Here is a 10108-nt window from a genome sequence, read left to right on the forward strand (position 1 = left end):
GCATGTTTTGAGCTTGTCTTTAGAGTTATAAGGCAGCAGTTAAAATCACTGTAGCACTTACTTTATTGTACGCCTTTTTTGGGGGTCAGTCACCAGGTATTTACTAGTTTGCGCGTGTGTGTGTGTTTCATTTTTTGTTTTTTTGTTGTTTTTATTGCCACCCCGTGTGGGAGGTGGGCGTACATTGAACATGCAAATTTTTGTAGTAGAGCTTAGACTTTGTCTTTTTCGTAGGGCAGGGCTTGAATTTTGTAATTATCGAGTGAGACAAGTCATTGGGACAATATGTGTCAGAAAGACATGGCTAAAAAAACTGTAAAGTGTTCAGGATGTGGGGTGGGTTTGAAAGTGGACCCAAGTGTAGAAACAGATGGAGAAGAGGCTGACGCGAAGTATGGCAATGTGAGTTCGAGCAAAAAATGAAAAAAATTATGGTTGCCCAGAGTGACCTGCTGATGAGAATCACCGAGCTCGAGACTGCGTTGGTGACAGAGCAAGAGAAAACGAAGGCAATGGGAGAAAGCCTGAAGTCCGCCGAGGAAGCAATAGACAAGGTGAACAGAGGAGCGGCCTATGGAGATAACAGTAGGAAACCGGCAACCAGAACGGCGGAGAAGAAAGAGCAAGCAAATTTGGAGAAAAAAAAGGTTTAGCCGGTTCAATTATCGCAAGGCCCAGTTTCAGCGAAGTAGTGGTGGGGTTTTGAGGGGACAAAGCAGCCGGCGTCACACGTGCAAGTAACACCCAGGTGCAGAACGCTCCAGCTGAAAAGTCACAGCATGTGATAATCGCCGGGGACTCGAATTTAAATCGATGCACAGAATCCATCAAAAAGAGGGTAAGAAATGATAAGAGGGTTGCAGTAGGGGCATTCCCAGGACGCAAGCTGGAAGCAATCATGAGGCAAGCGAGCGCAAAACTCAAAATTACAGCTGATAGACGAAACCTCGTGGTAATTTCAGGCGGTTTAAACGATGTCTTAAATGAAGATACAGCAGGACTAGTAACCACACTGGCGAAAGGCGTCGATGACACGCGCGCCACTTCTCAGGTAAAGGTAGTGATATGCACGATACCGGAGGAACCGGTGCGTGATAGCAACCTGCAAAGAGCAGTTGTCAACGCAAACCAAGAGATATGGCGGATGAGTCGAGAGAAAGGCTTTGAGGTGGTGAAAATAAACATAGAGGTGCATAGGTTGAGTGGTTTTCAACGAGACAGAATTCACTTCAATGGGCGGCTAGGTCATGAGGTGGGTTGGCGACTTGCAGGACGCGCAGTAGCTTTTTGGGGGGCAAGCAGGCCCTTCGGGGTGCAGGATAGCTAGTAACGAGGAAACAACCAGGGAGACTCTTTTACAAGTGGTATGGGCAGATAAGATTCCAAAGTGGCAACAGTATCTAAGATAGGTAGAGTCCCGGGCAGAAATAGACGTAGCCACGAGTGCCGAGCCAATTCAGACATAGGGTGTATTAACACGCAGGGTGGTAGGAACAGGCTGAAGTGGGAAGAGATAGAACAGCAGCGAAGGGAGGAGAGGCCGATGGTGTAGGGTTTTGTAGAAACACATCTCAGGGACATGGAACAACCTCCTAACAATCCGGACTACGCGTGGGAATATTGTAATAGAACAGAAGGCAGCAGAAAGGGGGGTGGTATTGGGGTATTCATTCATAAAAGTACAGACTGGCAAAGGGTCAAGCAGGAGTGCAAGGAACATTTATGGCTAAAAGGGAAAGTATCAGGGCAAATGACACTTCTTGGTTTCGCGTACTTGTGAATGGGAGCAAAGGCGAGAGAGGAAAACCAGGCAATGTTAGAGTGTATATCAAATGCCATTCAGGAGTTAGTAGGAGAGTGCGAGATAATAATACTAGGAGGTATAAATGCGCACATAGAATATATAGATGGGTATACCGACCCGACAGGCAAAATGATCATGGATATGTGTGAAAGGCTTGATTTGATCATTTGCTACAGTACCGAGAAGGGTGAAGGGCAAATAACATGGGAGGTAGGGAAGCTGCAGTCGACGATAAATTACGCACTGATGCCACAAAGGATGTATGATAAGCTCAGGGGAATGCACATAGATGAAGGTGGCTCCAGAAGTCTGGGTAGTGATCACAAACGTATCAAGCTAAGTTTTGGAAAACCAGTGAAAGTGGGAAGGAGACAAGCTGAGCTACTACAGGAAAATTTTGATTCAGAAAGGCAAATTGAAATAGCCACTAAACAAATTGAGAAACTAATCACTGATGAAAATAAAATAGTGTGAACATACACGAATCTAATTAGACTGTTTGAGCTAGAGCTTGCTAAGGCACGTGACAAGTCACCCCAGAAAAGAAGACACAAACCCAAAAGTTGGTGGGATGAGGAAGTTAAGAGAGCCATAGCAAAACGTCAGGTAGTCTCTAAAAAACACAGACATGCTAAGCAGCGCGGTGAACCGACAGATGATTTTGAAAGAAAATGGGAAATCTTTCTAAGCTGTAGAAGGAATGCATACTTTCTGATCAATGAAAAGATTAGAAGAAAGGGAGCTCAGTGACTGGGAGATGTACATAAAAAAGATAGAAAGGCAGCTGCAAAATTTTGGAACCATCTAAAGTCCCTAAGAAAGGAGACGAGCATAGAGCAGAGGTTTATAACTACAGGTCAAGGTGCTAGGCTAGAAGGGGACGAAGCTATTTAATATATAAGAACAGCGATGACAGAAAAATTTCAAGAAAGAAGTCCTTTATGCACCACAATAGACAAGGATGAATCAAGTGGCGCAATGGTTCCATTTTCAACACGATAGTGGGAAAGAGCTGAGAAAATGGTTCCTAGTAGTACATCAACAGGCCCTGATGGCATTACAGTTATATTGATAAAGACATCAGGTCCGAAGTCTAAGCAGGCTTTGCGAGAGGTAGTGAGCAAAATAATAATCGATGGTGAAGTTTCCTATGGATGGAAACTTAGCAGGATGAGCATGATCTTTAAAGGAAAGGGGGACAAAGCTGACATAAACAACTACCGTCCTATAAGAGTGACATCAGTGGTCTACAGGCTGGCGGTGCACATTACAAAGGAAAGACTGCAGGCGTGGATAGAGGATGAGGGGGTGCTGGGGGAACTGCATAATGGGTTTCGGAAACACAGGAGGTTGGAAGACAATCTGTTTTCAATGACGCAGTGCATCGAAATAGCAGAAAAGAAACACAGGCCCCTGTGGCTAGCATTTTTGGTTATCAAGGGAGCGTACGGTAGCGTGGTTCAAGAGGAATTGTGGGGACTACTGGACACACTAGGCATGGACACACTAGTCACTAATCTTTTAAAGGATATCTATAAAGGTAAAAAGGTAGTTATAAAGTGGGAAAAACAGGTATCCATGCCTGCTGAGGTAAAACGGGGGCTTAGGCAGGGGTGTCCCCTGTCGCCCTTATTACTCATGATGTACCTACAAGGATTAGAAGCCAAATTAGAGGGAAGTGAACTGGGCTTCAACCTGTCTTTGTCAAACAAGGAAAACTCATTCAACAGGCACTACCAGCATAGATGTACGCAGATGATATAGTGCTAATGGCCACAAACAAGGAAGATTTGCAGAGATTGTTGGATATCTGCGGTAATGAGAGAGATAGGTTAGATTTCAGATTCAGCAAGGAAAAATCAGCAGTCATGATTTTTAATGACAATGAAAGTAGTGAGCTTGGAATACAGGAGGTCACACTAGAGATAAGAGATAAATACAAATATCAGGGCGTATGGATAAGCAAAGGGGCCGAGTACCTAAAGGAACACGAAATATACGTGACGACTAAAGGTAACAGGAATGCAGCGGTAATGAAAAACAGGGCACTGTGGAATTACAATAGGTTTGATGTTGTGACAGGAATATAGAAAGGGGTCATGGTTCCTGGTCTGACGTTCGGCAAAGTGGTCTTGTGCATGAGATGTGAAGTTCAAGCAAAATTAGAAATTAAGCAACGTGGAATAGGTAGGCTTGCCTTAGGATCTCAGGGGAATACACCAAATCCGGGAGTACAAGGTGATATGGTATGGAAATCATTTGAGGGCAGGGAAGCTAGCAGCGAGATAAAATTTGAGAAGCCATTGAGAGAACTGGGGGAGGAGCGTTGGGCTAGGAAGGTATTGAGCTGCTCGTACATGAAGAATGTCGATACAAAATGGATGAAGCGAACCAGAAAATTTGACTGGTAAATACTTAGAAAATAGCAGGAGGCCAAACCAAAAAGAATTATTGGTTAAGAAGAAGGTGAAGGAAGCTGAGACAGATATGTGGAGAATTGGCATGATTAAGAAGTCCGCACTAGAGACCTATCAATTTTTTAAGCAGGACATTGCCAAGGAAAGGATCTATGATAATATTTGGGGTAGTTTTCTACTGTTTGAGGCCAGGATGGGAGTATTGCGAACCAAGACATATGGAGCCAAATACGAAGGTGTAGACACGGTATGCAGTGCGTGTGGAGAGGAAGAAGAAACTTCCGAACAGTTGTTAATACTCTGTAAACGACTTCGCCCTATAGTTCAGGATGATGGCGCAGATCAAAGCACTGGGGTTTAGGGACTTGGAGGGCAAATTAGACTTTAAGCGGGTAGAATTAATAAGAAGGATGTTATAATAAGAAGGATGTTATCTGATTGGTGGCTAAAGTCAAGGTACAAGTGGAAATTAAACCTTTCATGGGAAAGTACCAATCCTCAACGTCACTATTTAAAGGAAAAAAATAATAAATCTAGTTTTTAGTTCATTAGGTATTACTGCTTTTTGGCGCTAGCCACCGCCCGATCTAAAGAGTTCCGCAATATTCATCCATCCATCCATGCTGATCTAAAGGAGAAAGCCGCCCGACCTCAAGGGTACAGCCATATCAGTCCATCCATCCATCCATCCTGAAGCGCGCCGCTGTGGACGCTTGTTTGCCTAACTTTCATATGACGAGGGCGATATGCTTTAAAATTGATGCTTCACTCCTGATGTTTAGAATAGTACACTACATCAACAAAAGAGGAATAAATAGTTTTGTCTTGAAAGCTGAATTACGTGAAAGTTTCGAAACAAGCCTGTCAGGCACAAAGTTTTTGGAACGAATGGCATGTGATTACTCAGACAGAAAGGGTGCGATATCGCTCTTCCGATGTGCCATGAACGCCAGAAAAAAACTAGAAAGTGACAAATAAGCAACTGAAAGAATGCATCAAAACATCTTAATTAACAAAAAGCCACCCGTCAAACAGTATGTGTGGCAACACAAACCCAAGCTTCTAGGTCGTTCAGCTGAACCTATTAATATGATTTGCTCTCCGTCCAGCGCAGGCAAGTGAAGACATGAACGAAATATTTCTCGTACGTTTTTTTTCCTTGTGAGTGTCGCATAGAATGCCAATAATGCAGAGAAACTTGTTCTTCACATAAAGTTTTACTCTCTCCTTAAAAAAAAAGTTTTACTCTCACTCTCTTGTTCTTCACATGAGGCACAATGTTACAAATACTGTTGATGTGTAGCTCCGAGACAACGAAGCATTCAGCATATTGTCGCGGAGTCATGATTTCCACGAAGGCAGAGACTGCAGGTCGAAGACGAAACCGTTCATTTGGGCCGTTCAACTGAGAAGCGGAGAAACGCGTCGGCATTTATATATGTGCTGTCGATTAAGGCAGCCTTTTCACTAGTCATTACAAGCTCTAGAATAATTTCGCGTGTTTGTGCATTTCGCGCCGTCTCAGCCGAACCATCTACAATAATCGTGAACTTTCTCGAACAAGGAGGTGAAGTTCGCGCTGAGCATTCATAACAGGTATTGTTGGCGAAAACAGAGTAATACATGCGTGAAAAGGAGGAACGCGAGCGGCATTGCCCCCGTTTTCAAAAGTATCATCCCAACGCCTAAAAGAAAACATGGAGAAAAATGCAGGCCGAAAGAACATGGCGTCGGGATTCGTCGCCGAGGTCCTTCCATGCACCAACTTGTACGGCGTCGTTTGCGTCGTCTCTTGCACGGCAGTGTTGTGCGTGAACGTCAAGTACAGAATAATTGCATGCCCCGTCTTGCGTTCGACATCGACATACATAGCCAGCATATCTGTGATTGTCTTAAGACGCTCGTTCAGGCTATTGGTTTGTGGATGGTAGGCCGTAATTCAGCGGTGACTTGTCTGGCTGTACCTCAGGATCGCTTAAATTAGGTCCGTCATAAAGGCTGCACCTCTGTCAGTAATGAAGACCCCTAGAGTCTCTGGAGCTCCGTCATGCCGGGCAATGTCCTGACGAAGAACTTCGCTACCTTGGAGGCCCTGCCTTTGGGAAGGGTCCTGGTCTCAGCCTCGAATATTCCAGCTTTATCACTGGTCGTCCAGCAAGCTCCGCAATAATCTCGAGTGTTCCTGTCTTGCGTGCAAACCTAACTGCACGATCTACAATGACCGTGCACTATTTCGAACAATAAGACGCAGTTTGCGCTGAGCATTGCTGAAACGCTTCGTGTGCGAAAACTGAAACATACAAAAGTGGAAATAAGGAACGCCAGTGGCAATATATATTCTGAAGAGCGTCTATGAATGCGCACAAATCACGTTTCGGTGAAGATACTCATACAAATGTTCTGAAAATACAAATATAGAAACACACGTGCTTAAAGCCAAAAAATGCAGGTACTGAGGAACAGTTATAAAACACTTAACTAGATATTACGAAGATAACTTTGCAAAAAGAGATAAAAGTATTCCGAAAAACAATTACAGTATCACACATATATGCAGGAATACAGGCACTAAATTTTTTTTAACTTCCATGGGTGTTGATGTTCCGCATTTACATTGCTTAAAGGGGCCCGGCAACACTTCTTGAACATGGTCAGAAAACGCTGCCGATCGATAGTATAGGCTCCCTACAACACGTGAGCCAAATATTATAGAGCAGCACGTGGCTTGGAATTTACAATAAATTAACAAATCAACTACATATATCTTCCTCTTCACTTCATAAATCACGGAATAAGCCCAAAAATCACTCGTAGTAAACCCATACATCAGCAATTGGCTGATTTGAACATGGCGCACTCTGTTGTTGCAGAGGTCGCTGCGATAGGCCGTCACTTGTCCACACGCGCACACGCGATCGCACTGAGAAAGCCGTGTATTAAAAAAAGAAAAGAAAAAGTGTTTAAGGTCACGAGGCATGAGTGATGTTTTTTGTTTGGCCCTCCATTTTCTCCCTGCTTAGCTTCGACCGCTTTCGTCGGGACGAGGGAAGAGAGAATGCGATTGCAGCGTGGGACAAGTCTTTGTAACTCTGCTGTGCTGGACGGATTCTTAAAATTCTCTCGGCGTTTAATTTGTGAGCTAATATGCTTTTCCAGTGAATTAATTTTCTTGTTACTCAAAAAGGTGTTTGAGCACCCCTTTAAAGGCCAACTCCCGTGATTTTCGAGGTCAGTGGATATCAATGAAATTCACTGTGCACGTTCATCTGCACGTTGGCGTCTTTCATTCCAAATTTCAATCTTGAGATTTTCGCAGGCTTTTTTTAATGAATTTTAAAGCTTGCCTTGAAACACTCACCCCACTTGCCAGAATAATTGGCAATATTGTGCGTGTGACGTCGAGTTTTGCCGGACGGAAATGACGAACTGATGTGCCACTGCAGCATCTGCTTGTATGCTATGGATTGTGTGGGTTTCGCCGGCGCTTCCTTGGTTGAGAGTGCGATTTTCTTTTTCATGTTGGTGGCATGTGCTAGGTGCCAATTGAATTGGTGTTGCATCGTGTGCCACACACAATTTGCCTTTTGTTCACCATAACAGCGTAAGCTTTTTAACAGATCATCGTGGACAGTGCGGACAGGTAGTGGCGGGCATTATGTGCAACCAGGCAGGTTCCGGCAGCGTCCGGCAAATCTTTACGTTGGACGTACAAGCGCACTCGGTTGCGTTTTGGTTTTGGTATTGTAGTTTTTTGGTAATTAAAATTTAGTTTTGAACTCTTTGAGCATTTCAGTTATCGGGCGCGTGAGGAGAGTGTCTAAGAGACATAAAAACATGGTGAAGAAATCTCCGGAGTTGGCCTTTAAGTGTACACTTACATCGTCCACAATGCTACAGATAACTAAAATGCATGTCAGCCTGATTATTATCGCTTCTCTGACTAAAAAACAGCACTAATAGAAGGTGCAGTATGCTCTTATTTTACACCCATTGATTGATTGATTGATTTGTGGGGTTTAACGTCCCAAAACCACTATATGATTATGAGAGACGCCGAAGTGGAGGGCTCCGGAAATTTAGACCACCTTATTTTACACCCATGAGCAATCCGTTGTGCTTAGAAGGTTTACACTAATTACACCAAATTAACAGCAACTTCTATAATAGGCTGGCAATAGACAGCGCTGGTTAAGCTTGAATTGAGGACTGGCGATATAAAGAGGCATGTTTATTATTGTTGCCGAACATAACTTCCTGTTATAACTGCTAAGTACCGAAATTGTTTCCCCAAAATCTGGCAATGCTTCAACAGCCTTCAAAAAGATGTAAGATCGTCGGCACTGCCTCCTTGATTCGGCTGTCAGTCGCGACATACACTTAACCACATGAAGCATTCTGTGCGTGTGGGAGATTCTTCGCTTATCTACATGTGTCGCCCACTGGCGGGACACTTTTTTGAAGCTAAGCGCATACATGCTTTTCCTTCGCTATTCCATACACATCGACAAAAGAGTGGCGAGATAACTGTGTCTTTCCAGTATGCCAATACTTCGATACATAAAAAAAAGTTTTTAGCTACTGCGATACAAATACCAAGAATACCACGCACAAGCGACTACAATCATCAGTACCTGCTGTCAGAACGCAAGTTGCTGTGTTGAGGCTTCTGGATAAAGGCGCAACGGCGCGAAAAGGGCGCGGCTGATGATTTCCATGCTTTTCGCCTCGCCGCCGCTACCTGCTTTCGCTCGTCCCACAACCCTTATTGTGTAAACTATAGTGTGGTCGTGATTGCATGGAGAGTCAAGTTGTGTGACACAAAGAGTGGGTAGCGCCTGGGGGGAACGCGAAGAGCGGTAAGGTGAAAAAATGGAGGCCGACAGTGAACGTCATAAAAGCAAGTCTAACAACACAGAGGGTCGTGTTGCTGAATGAGGACCTGTCATTACTTACAACAAACATTTCTTATGTTGTGCGCTGTTACCCTGATATTGCCGGCCAATGGCTTGCCGGGGAAGAACACTCAGTCAATCAGCGCCTCTCTACAATGTTTATATAGGTGGCTGTTGTAAATAGTTGCAGCTGTCCGCTGGTTTACAGATGTGCTTGGACGAACAATGCTTTAATGAGATGCACGCCCAGGAGGCAAAAGAAGCTTTGCACGGCGACAATACGGCGTTTATTGAGTCAGCTTGCCTTACATTTTATCTCACAGCCGCGTATTTTGAAGCTTGTTTGAAAACATTGCAACAGCTACCGCCGAAGATAACAATATAATTTTCAGTGTCGTATAGCTGGCTTGATCTGTGCACCCACATTTGGATTCATAGGCATGCGACGTGTTTCCAATCAGGCGTCTCAAAGCCTCATGTCGTCACCCCCCCCCCCCCCTCTCCTACGAAGTCACAGTATGGTGCACATTTTGAGCTCTCCCTCTCTTAGATACTTAGAGTGAAGAGGAAAGCCCTCCTGTCAGTTTTTTTTTCTTTGCGCACGCCTATTTTCTGAAAGATGTTTTGTTATGTCTGGAGATTCCTCTTTTCTACACATTGCCGATTAAAAAGCATTGTTATTAGGCACCGTGTTTGTTCTTTTAAACTTCTTTTTAAACTACTGTTTAGTTACCGTTAAAAAGCGAGAGACCTAATCATTTCAAAAGGCCGGTTTGTTATTCACGTACAATAAGTAACTAAGCTTCTTTTCTTTGCTTCACCTAATCGTCCTTTTCGCAATAATCTGTTAACATGTTGAAATACCACTCAAATTACAAGTTTCTCCACGCCCTTCTCTTGAGTACGTGTAACAGAAAAAAAAAAATATCAACGTGGAACGTATTCGTTTTGCTGTGGTTTACACAAGTACCTGGTTTTCCAGAGCTTGTGCAGGA

This window comes from Rhipicephalus microplus, chromosome 3, assembly GCF_043290135.1.
Source record: "Rhipicephalus microplus isolate Deutch F79 chromosome 3, USDA_Rmic, whole genome shotgun sequence".
Lineage (NCBI taxonomy): Eukaryota > Metazoa > Arthropoda > Arachnida > Ixodida > Ixodidae > Rhipicephalus > Rhipicephalus microplus.